The sequence below is a fragment of the Pinus tabuliformis genome, chromosome 4_1, assembly GCF_031772625.1.
Source record: "Pinus tabuliformis cultivar Carrire ecotype Pingquan chromosome 4_1, CPIR1, whole genome shotgun sequence".
In the NCBI taxonomy this organism is placed as follows: Eukaryota; Viridiplantae; Streptophyta; class Pinopsida; order Pinales; family Pinaceae; genus Pinus; species Pinus tabuliformis.
In genome coordinates this window covers 752,360,451-752,369,453 of record NC_142303.1, presented here as the reverse complement: position 1 = coordinate 752,369,453, position 9,003 = coordinate 752,360,451, and positions in this window count along the sequence as shown.

The following is a 9,003-nucleotide window of genomic DNA, read 5'->3' as shown; positions in this document are numbered from 1 at the left end:
GGACTTAGAAAGGACATTGAGAAAACAAAAGCTCTTAATCTTATATTTGCTAAAGGATCTGAAACTTTAGATGAGATTATCAAAGTGCAACGTTCTCCTCTAATCAAGACAGGTCTTGGGTATACTGAAGAAACATCTCAAGCACAGAAGCCATCTACCTCCAAAAGTTATCTTGAAGCTGCAAGGATAAGTGAACAGGTTGACAATTGACAACAAAGGCACAATGAAGATCACCAGGTAAATCATGGACAATTTACTTCAAGAATGAACAGAAATCACCAAGTAAATCAAGGTCAATCTACTTCAAGGATGAATAGAAGCTACAACCAACCACAGGTAAATAATTTTCAATTTACCTCAAGAACAAATGGCTATTACAATGGAAGTTTTGATGATTGTAGGAATTTCTTCAATTTCCAATGTTTCTCTTGTCATAACTTTAGAGATAAAGTAGCTCAATGTGTTGCCTACAAAACCATCATGACTAAAGAAGCACGAAATCAAAGGAGTGTGACTGGAATCATGAAAAGAACCTACAATAACGTTTCTGCTCTTAAAAATGAAATAGAATGTTCTATCTGTAACAACTTTGGTCATGAAGATTCTGAATGCAGGAGTAGGTTTCGACAAACAACTCAGAAGGAGCAAGGTTCATTGAGCCCCAAAACATGGAGGAAGAAAGAAATGCAACCAGAAATATGTGGCATAGGCTTATATGCATAAGGGCAGGAAAATCAATGGTACATTGATAGTGGATGCTCGAAACATATGACAGGTGATAAAGAAAAACTTCAATCATATAGTGCCTTAGAAAAATAAAAGAAGGTCTCATTTGGAAAAGACACCCTTGCATTCATAAAAGGTAAAGGTTCTATTCGTTTGAAAGAAAAGGTCAAAGCTGGGAATGTTATGTATGTTGATGGCTTAAAGCATAATCTATCAAATGGATGTATTGTTCATGAGCTTGATACAAGAGAAACTGTGATTAAAGGCATAAGAACTCCAAATAATTTGTACATACTCAAGGGAGGACAATAGTAATGCTATCTTAGCAAGAATGATGAACATTGGCTATGGCACAGAAGATTGGGGCATCTAAGCTTCTCTTAGATAAGTAAAGCATGTAAATATCAGGTAGTTCGTGATCTCCCTGACATTAGAATTCCAGACAACACAATATGCAAGTCATGTCAGTTTGGGAAGCAAACCAGAACTAATTTCCCTGAGAAGGAAGGATCAGCTAGTAGGCCACTTGAACTTGTCCATACTGATGTATTTGGTCCATCTAGGAAAAGGCCACCTCGAGGAGAAGAATACTTTATACTGTTCATTGACGACTTTTCCAGGATGTGTTGGATAGGACTTATGAAGCATAAAGACGAAGCTTCCAAAAAGTTCAAAGCATTCAAAGCCTTGGTTGAAAACAAATCAGATCATAGAATCAAATGCCTCAGGTCTGATAGAGGTGGGGAATTTACCTCGAATGAATTTTTTGATTTTTGTGAAGAACATGGAATAAGAAGGGAATTCTCTACTGCTGGGACTCCTCAAAAAAATGGAGTAGTAGAAAGGATGAACAAAACAGTTCAACAAATAGCTTGAGCAATGCTTGATGAGTCTGGGACTCCTGTAACCTTCTGGGGTGAAGCTACATTTGCTGTCGTCACTATTCTCAACAAGAAAAACGTCCAGGTGAACAACACTCAAACTCCTCATGAACTTTGGTATGGTAAGACTCCCACAGTAAAATACTTCAAAATTTTTGGAAGCAAATGTTACATCAAAAAGACTGATGAAAACCTTGGTATGTTTGAACCTAGAGCAGATGAAGGAATTCATCTTGGTTACTCTCCCCACAGCAAAGCATATAAGTGTTACAATAAAAGACTTGGAAAAATTGTTGAAAGTATTGATGTAGTGGTTGATGAAGAAGGAAACATTCCAAGGCAAGTAAAATCTGAAGATTTTGAAGATGATGAGGACTATCTTTCAACAACAAATCAGACTCATGATGAAGAAGAAACCCATGAGGCACCAGAAGAATAGAAAAGGATAGAAGAAAAGACTCCATCCAGGTACGTTCAGAAGAATCAACCAGAAACTCAAATTTTTGGGCAGAAAGAGGCAGGTGTACAAACAAGAAGAAATATTTCAGAAGCTTCAAGCTACCTACCATTGCTCTCCTCCACTGAACCACAAGATGTAAGTGAAGCATGCAAAGATGAATGTTGGGTCAAGGCCATGAATGAAGAACTGGAGTAGATTGAAAAGAATAAAACTTGGGAGTTGGTTCCTAGACCAAACGATAAAAATTTAATAGGAACAAAATGGATATTCAAAAACAAACTGAATGAAAATGGAGATGTTATTAGAAACAAGGCAAGACTTGTTTGTAAAGGGTATGCTCAAGAAGAAGGCATAGAATTTGAAGAAAATTTTGCACCAGTTGCTAGACTTGAGGCCATAAGAATGTTCCTTGCTCTTTCTAGCTTTCAGAAGTTCAAAGTATTTCAAATGGACTTGAAGTCTGCTTTTCTAAATGGAGACTTGGATGAAGAAGTGTATATTGAGCAACCAGATGGGTTTATCCTTGGAAATGATCCAAAACTTGTATGTAGACTCAAAATGGATCTCTATGGCCTTAAACAGGCTCCAAGGGCTTGGTATTATCGTTTGGATAAGTATCTTCATCAACAAGGTTTTACAAAAGGATCAACAGATAGCAATCTATATATAAAAGTTGACAATGATAAGTTGCTAATACTTGTTGTATATGTTGATGATATCATCTTTGGTAGCAATGAAGAAGACATGAGTAAAAAAGTTTCCTTGGTGGTGCAAAAATAATTTGAAATGTCCCTGCTTGGTGAGATCACATATTTTCTTGGTTTACAAGTCCAACAAAACAAAGACAGTATTTTTCTATCACAAACCAAGTATCTCAAGCAGATCTTGAAGAAATATGGGATGGAGGATTCAAAACCAGTATGTACCCATATGGTAACAAGATGTAGCCTTAGCGCAAATGATGAATCAACAACAGTGCATCAACCAACTTGTAGATCCATGATTGGTAGTCTACTCTATCTAAGAGGTACCCGACGAGACATTATGCATGCAGTGGGAATAGTTGGAAGGTTTCAGGCAAATCCAAAGGAAATTCATCTTCAGGCAGTTAAGAGAATTTTCAAGTATCTTCAAGGAACTCAAAACTATGGCCTATGGTATCCTAGAAGTACAGATCTCACACTTCATGCATATACAGATGCAGATTGGGCAGGAAGCGTGGATGACAGAAAAAGCACTAGTGGTGGTGCATTCTTCATGGGTCCTAGATTAGTATCTTGGTTCAGCAAGAAATAGAGTTCAATTGCATTATCTACAGCTGAAGGAGAATATGTAGCTGCTGCATCTTGCTACACACAACTCCTTTGGATGATGTAAACATTGCAAGACATGCAAATCACTTGTACTCCACCTATCTCCATTTTTTGTGATAATACAAGTGCAATCAGTATTTCAAAGAATCTCGTCATGCATTCAAAGACCAAGCACATACCTATCAAATATTATTTTCTCCGGGAACAAGTGCTTGAACAAAAGGTCAAATTAGAGTATGTTCCCTCCAAGGAACAAGTTGCTGATATACTCCCCAAACCACTTCCCAGGGAAACATTTGAATACCTCAGACAGAATCTGGGAGTAGTCGATGCATCATATTGCTATTAAAACTTGTCTGTTTCAGAGAAAAGTGGGTGTATGCAAGTTTCAATAGGAGGATCTGCGTACATACGCCAGTTTATGTGGGTACAGTCACGTACATGTTGGTTTGAAGACAAACAGTGGGCCAGGCTTAAGATGAAAGGAGATTGATATGGGTTTGACAGAGACCATTTGGCACAGGTTCAGGGGGAGCATATATATTCTTCTAATAATGCATTGTTGGCATTATCCAAGAAGATCTTGGTTCAAGATCACAGTGTTTTGGTTTCAGGGGGAACAAGTGTAGAAGGAGAACATGGTTGCTGGTCTGAATGATGATTAACAGATGCTGCTGATGATAGTTGTTGATAACTATCATAGTCTGGTTATAGATATTTCGTCTCTATGTCATGTATTTCTTTTCTTATCAAGGTCATGTAACAACCTTCTTTGATTTCCCCACCATGCCTGGGATGGTTGATGTAATGTTCTTGTTTTATCTTGTGTAAACTTTTGGTGTGTCCCCACTTGGTTGGGTGGATGAGTCAATATTGGTATATACCCACTTAGCTGGGAGATGTATGTATGTATGAGTCTTTGGTGATAGGAAGGTTGCTTATGATGTATAGAGTCATGGTCTTTCTTATAGATCATTTTTCTGCAGACCTTGCCTATAGTCAGGGGAAGCAAGGACAACACAGCAAAGCAGAGATTTCAGCATGTCCTCAGGGGGAGCATAACCCTTTGCCCTTGATGTCAAAGGGGGAGAATGACATTGAATGATTTGGGGTTGCCATCAAATCAAAAGGGGGAGATTGTTGGCATTATGACACAGGTTTGGAACTATGGCACAGGTGTTGTCCTTGATGGCAACTCACTCAGATGGCAGATCACTGTTCAGGCTCTCAGTATGAAAGAAAAATAGGTATACGCAGGTTTCCTTTGACTAAGTTGCATATACATGTGGGATTGCCGATCAAAAGTCGTGTATGCGAATGCACACACTTTCATGCACGGAAAAGCACGTACATGTGGGAAAGCTTATTTTTAGGACCATGGTATTTGGACCTTGGTATTGCGTCTGAAGTATTGAACCTAGATTTTGGGTCCCTAGTATTGGTTCTCTATGGTTTTGGACCATGGTTTGAGTAAGGCCTAAGACTATAAAAAGGAGGAGATCATTTGGCAAAGGTATTGACTGAAGTATTGAATATCTTATGAAGAGCAAGATCTGGAATACTAGTGATTGGTTTATGGTGAATAGCTAAATCTGAATCAAGGAGGAACCTGAGTGCAAGAAGATGGATAAGTTCTACTGATGGGTCAAAACTCAAGAATTGAATAGTAGTATCTTTGTGTGTTTTTTATATGTTATATTTGGCGCATGACTTGATCTATAAATCTGATAATCTGGGTATAACTGATGTCTGAATATTTGAAAGAGTGAACTATCTTTTATAGATTTGTAGGAAGGTTTGACACATTAGAGGCACGCATACACGGTGGTTAAGTAAGTAAAAACAACATATACGCTAGTTGGCCTTAATTCAGAAGCGTATGCACATAGGTTGTACACATTGAAGTAGCGTACGTATCTTGAAATATGTTTTAGCTACTTCTGTTTATTGCTGCGGGGTTCTGGGTTCAGAATTGGTGTTTGGTTACTTTCACTGCTTTCTAGGTATGGCATTCAGAGAAGTGATTATTTGACTCAGTTTATTTGGTGCAAAAGAGATTGGTTGATGCATATATACTTGATGTTTGATTGATGTTATTCATGGATCCAGTCTAAAAATTTATGAAACGTGGTCCTTCGAAGAAAAGAGAAGGTTGTAGCCTTTTGTAGGTCAGCACCTATGTACTAGTGCCTCGGCTAGTATAAGAACTAAGGGGGTCGTAGCTCTCTTCCAGGAGAAGCTGGAGAATGAGAGAAGGTTGTAGCCTTCTATAGGTAGCAGCCTACGTACTAGTATAAGACTACACCAGTACAAAATCATTGTAAAAAGAAGTTTCTAATTAAAAGAAGATAGAGACGAATTGTAGCAGGTGGTTTTCACCCACATTGGGTTTCCACCTTACATCATGGTGTTCATGTGTGTTGTGATTTGTTCTGCTTTACTACTCCTGTTTACTGTTCATATGGTTAATAATGTTCTGATGCACTCATTAAGAAGCAACTAACTAAATTATAAGTTTACTAGATATACGCTTGTCGCATTTCACACAGTTGCGTATACACACGATTTTCCTTAACTGAAGTAGCGTATATGAAACTGAATTTGGAAATGAAAAAGTTATATTGATTAGATAATATTGATTCACCCCCCTTCTTACTATTATTTCCAATAAGGGAGAAATAGGTCAAAGTGCATGGAAATGAATGAATAAGATATTATTGCAGGGAGTGTTAGTGAATTCTAGGTGTCCCATGGATGAAGTGTGTTAGGCGAATTTCATATTAGGACTTGTAGGAGGAAAGCCTATGATTGTGATAAAAGGATGGAAAAAGAAGTTTCACACAAAAGGAGACTTTGGTCTAGGCAGAACACTATTTTTTCAATGACTTGGTTGGGTTCCAAAGTCACAAAAAAAGTAAGGCTATCTACGAGGGCATGAAAACTAGGGAGTGCCAAGGTGTGGAGGGAATTTCAGGAAGTGCTAACACATGTTAGAAAGTTCCAAGGAATGTTAGGCATGTGAAGACATGCGAAGTGCTAAGGCATGCCAAGGTGTGCTAGGTTCTAGGATGTGGCGCCAACACATGCTAGGGATTGCCAAGGAAACACAAGGGAGGACTTGTTTCAACTAAATGTAAATGAATGAATGTGCATGTGTGATAGGGAGTGTTAACAAGTTATAGGTGTGCTAAGGAGGGAGTGACAACGTATGATAAGTAGTGCCAATAGACGATAGAGTGCTAGGAAATCCTGCTAAAATGTGACAAGCACCATGGTGTGCCAATGTGTGCCAAGGAGTGTTAGGGAGTGCTAGGTAAACCCAAGGGAGAACTCAGTCATAATGCATGGAAATGAAGGAATAAGAGTGTGTTAAGGAGGAGTTACAAAGCATGCTTGGAAATGCTAAGGAATGCTAGAGTTCTAGGGTGACATGCGGCCAAGAAGTGCCAACTCATGAAAAGAAGTGTTTACTAGGAGTTCCAGGGAAACACAAGGGATAACTATTTCAAAATCAATGGAAATGGATAAATAAGAGTTTTTTATTAGAAGTTTCAATGAGTTCCAGGTGTGCTAAGGACAAAGTGACAAGGTATGCTAGGAAGTGTTAAGGCATGCTAGAGGTGAGGGCGACATGCCAAGATGTAATAGGTGCTAGGGTGTAACAACATGTGTCAAGGAGTGATAAGGAGTGCTAGGGAAACACAAGGGAGAACTAGGTAAAAATTCATGGAAATGAATGAATAAGAGTTTGTGACCAAGAGTGTCAGCGATCTCTAGGTGTGCTAAGGAGAGAGTGACAAGGTATACTATGTAGTTCCAAGGAATGCTAGAGTGTTAGGGTGGTAGGCCAAGATGTGTCAGGTGTTAAGGTGAGCTAAGGAGTGTTAGGGGGTGTCAGGGAAACATAAGGAAGCACTAGGTCAAAATGCATGGAAATGAACGAATAAGAGTGTGTGAGAGGGAGTTTCAATGAGTTCTAGGTGTGTTAAGGAGGGAGTGACAAGGTTATATGCTAGGTAATGCCAAGGTATGCTAAACTGCCAAGGCATGTCAGGAAATTCCATAGTGTGTTAGGGAGTGTCAAAGCATGCCAAGGAATGTAGGGGATGTTAATGCATGCCACATAGTGCCAAGGCATTGTAAGACATGCCAAGTGCTATGGCATGTCAAGATGTAAATTGTGTTTCTTAATTGTTTTAGACCACTGTTGGATGTGATGAGCTTTGTCTTGGTAACTTGTTAAGTGGGATGAGTTGAGATTGTACATGAGTACCCTAAGATGAGTTACATGTTGGGTGTGGAGCCTGATTATCTTCTATATTCAAAGGTATCGCCACAATGGACCCCAGTTCAAAATGGGGGCGGCAACGCCGCTTGTAAAATATTCACTGCAGGGGGGGTCCAGGGGGGGGGGGGCGACTGCGACCTTTGGCAGCCCCCCACTGGCGGGGGGTTTCGGGGGTAGTGCCCCCGAAGCTAAGAAAAGCTGTAAAATTGCCTTGTAAAAGTATAGTAATTTATAGTCAATCTGGGCCATTCATTAGGCGGATGATCTGACAGTAGAACTTATGTTTAGTTTAGGGTTTTTGCCCTAGAAGGCAACCCCTCTCTTTGTATGAGGGCATTATATTTGAGGCTGTGTGGTAGATGTGTATTCTGTGAGCGGGAAATAGAGAGGTGAGACTGTCAGAGAAAACAGAGGATATTACAGCGGATCTGCTGTAGGTTGTGTCTCTTCATTTTGTTGGATAATAGAAAGGAAGTACTGGCTGTTCGAGGTGGACGTAGCCCAAACTGGGTGAACCACGTATATCTGTGTCTCTCTTGTTTTATGCGTTTTTTTTGTTTATATTTCTGCAATATTTTATGTGTTCCATTGCTCCATAATATATAATTTCTAACATTACATGTAGTTCTTAGGTGAACAAGGCTATGTTGAATTTCCATGACACATGAGAATCCAAGTTTGGCCTTAGAATCTTTGATGCAAACACACTCAAGTGCCACAACACATCTACTATGCAGAACGAAATATGACATGAAAGAAAAAGCAATGGATTGAATGCACAGAGTTTATGGTGTGCCACATCTTCATATGTTAATGCTTATTATTGTGATATACAATAGCCATTTATATGTCTGGCGTAAGACTCCTCTAGAGATTTCTATCCAACAACAACATCTTTGTGGTAAAAGGTGTACTATTAGAGGTTGCACCATAAAAATAGAAACCAAAAGGGGTATCAATACCGTAAACTATTATGAATAGATTTGTCTAGTGGGTTGTCCACATAAATAAAACCACAAGAAATCTCCTATATAGACAAACAGACATACAATTAAACATTTTTTGATATCTAAATTCCCATAAATACATCATTTAAGTTATCTACAGGAAACTGATCCAACCATCCTTTGACATAGCATCCATTGTACCAGAGAAAGCCTTCACAATCGAAATTCAATAAATTAACAGATGATTATTCACAACAGGGTGTTTATGATTTCAAGTACCCAAAAAATTTACCAACCCCACCAAAACAGAGCATAGATTTCAATGCTATCAAACCCTAGGTCTCAATCTCAGAGATTTAGGGTGTCTTCATATACATGGTTATCTCAT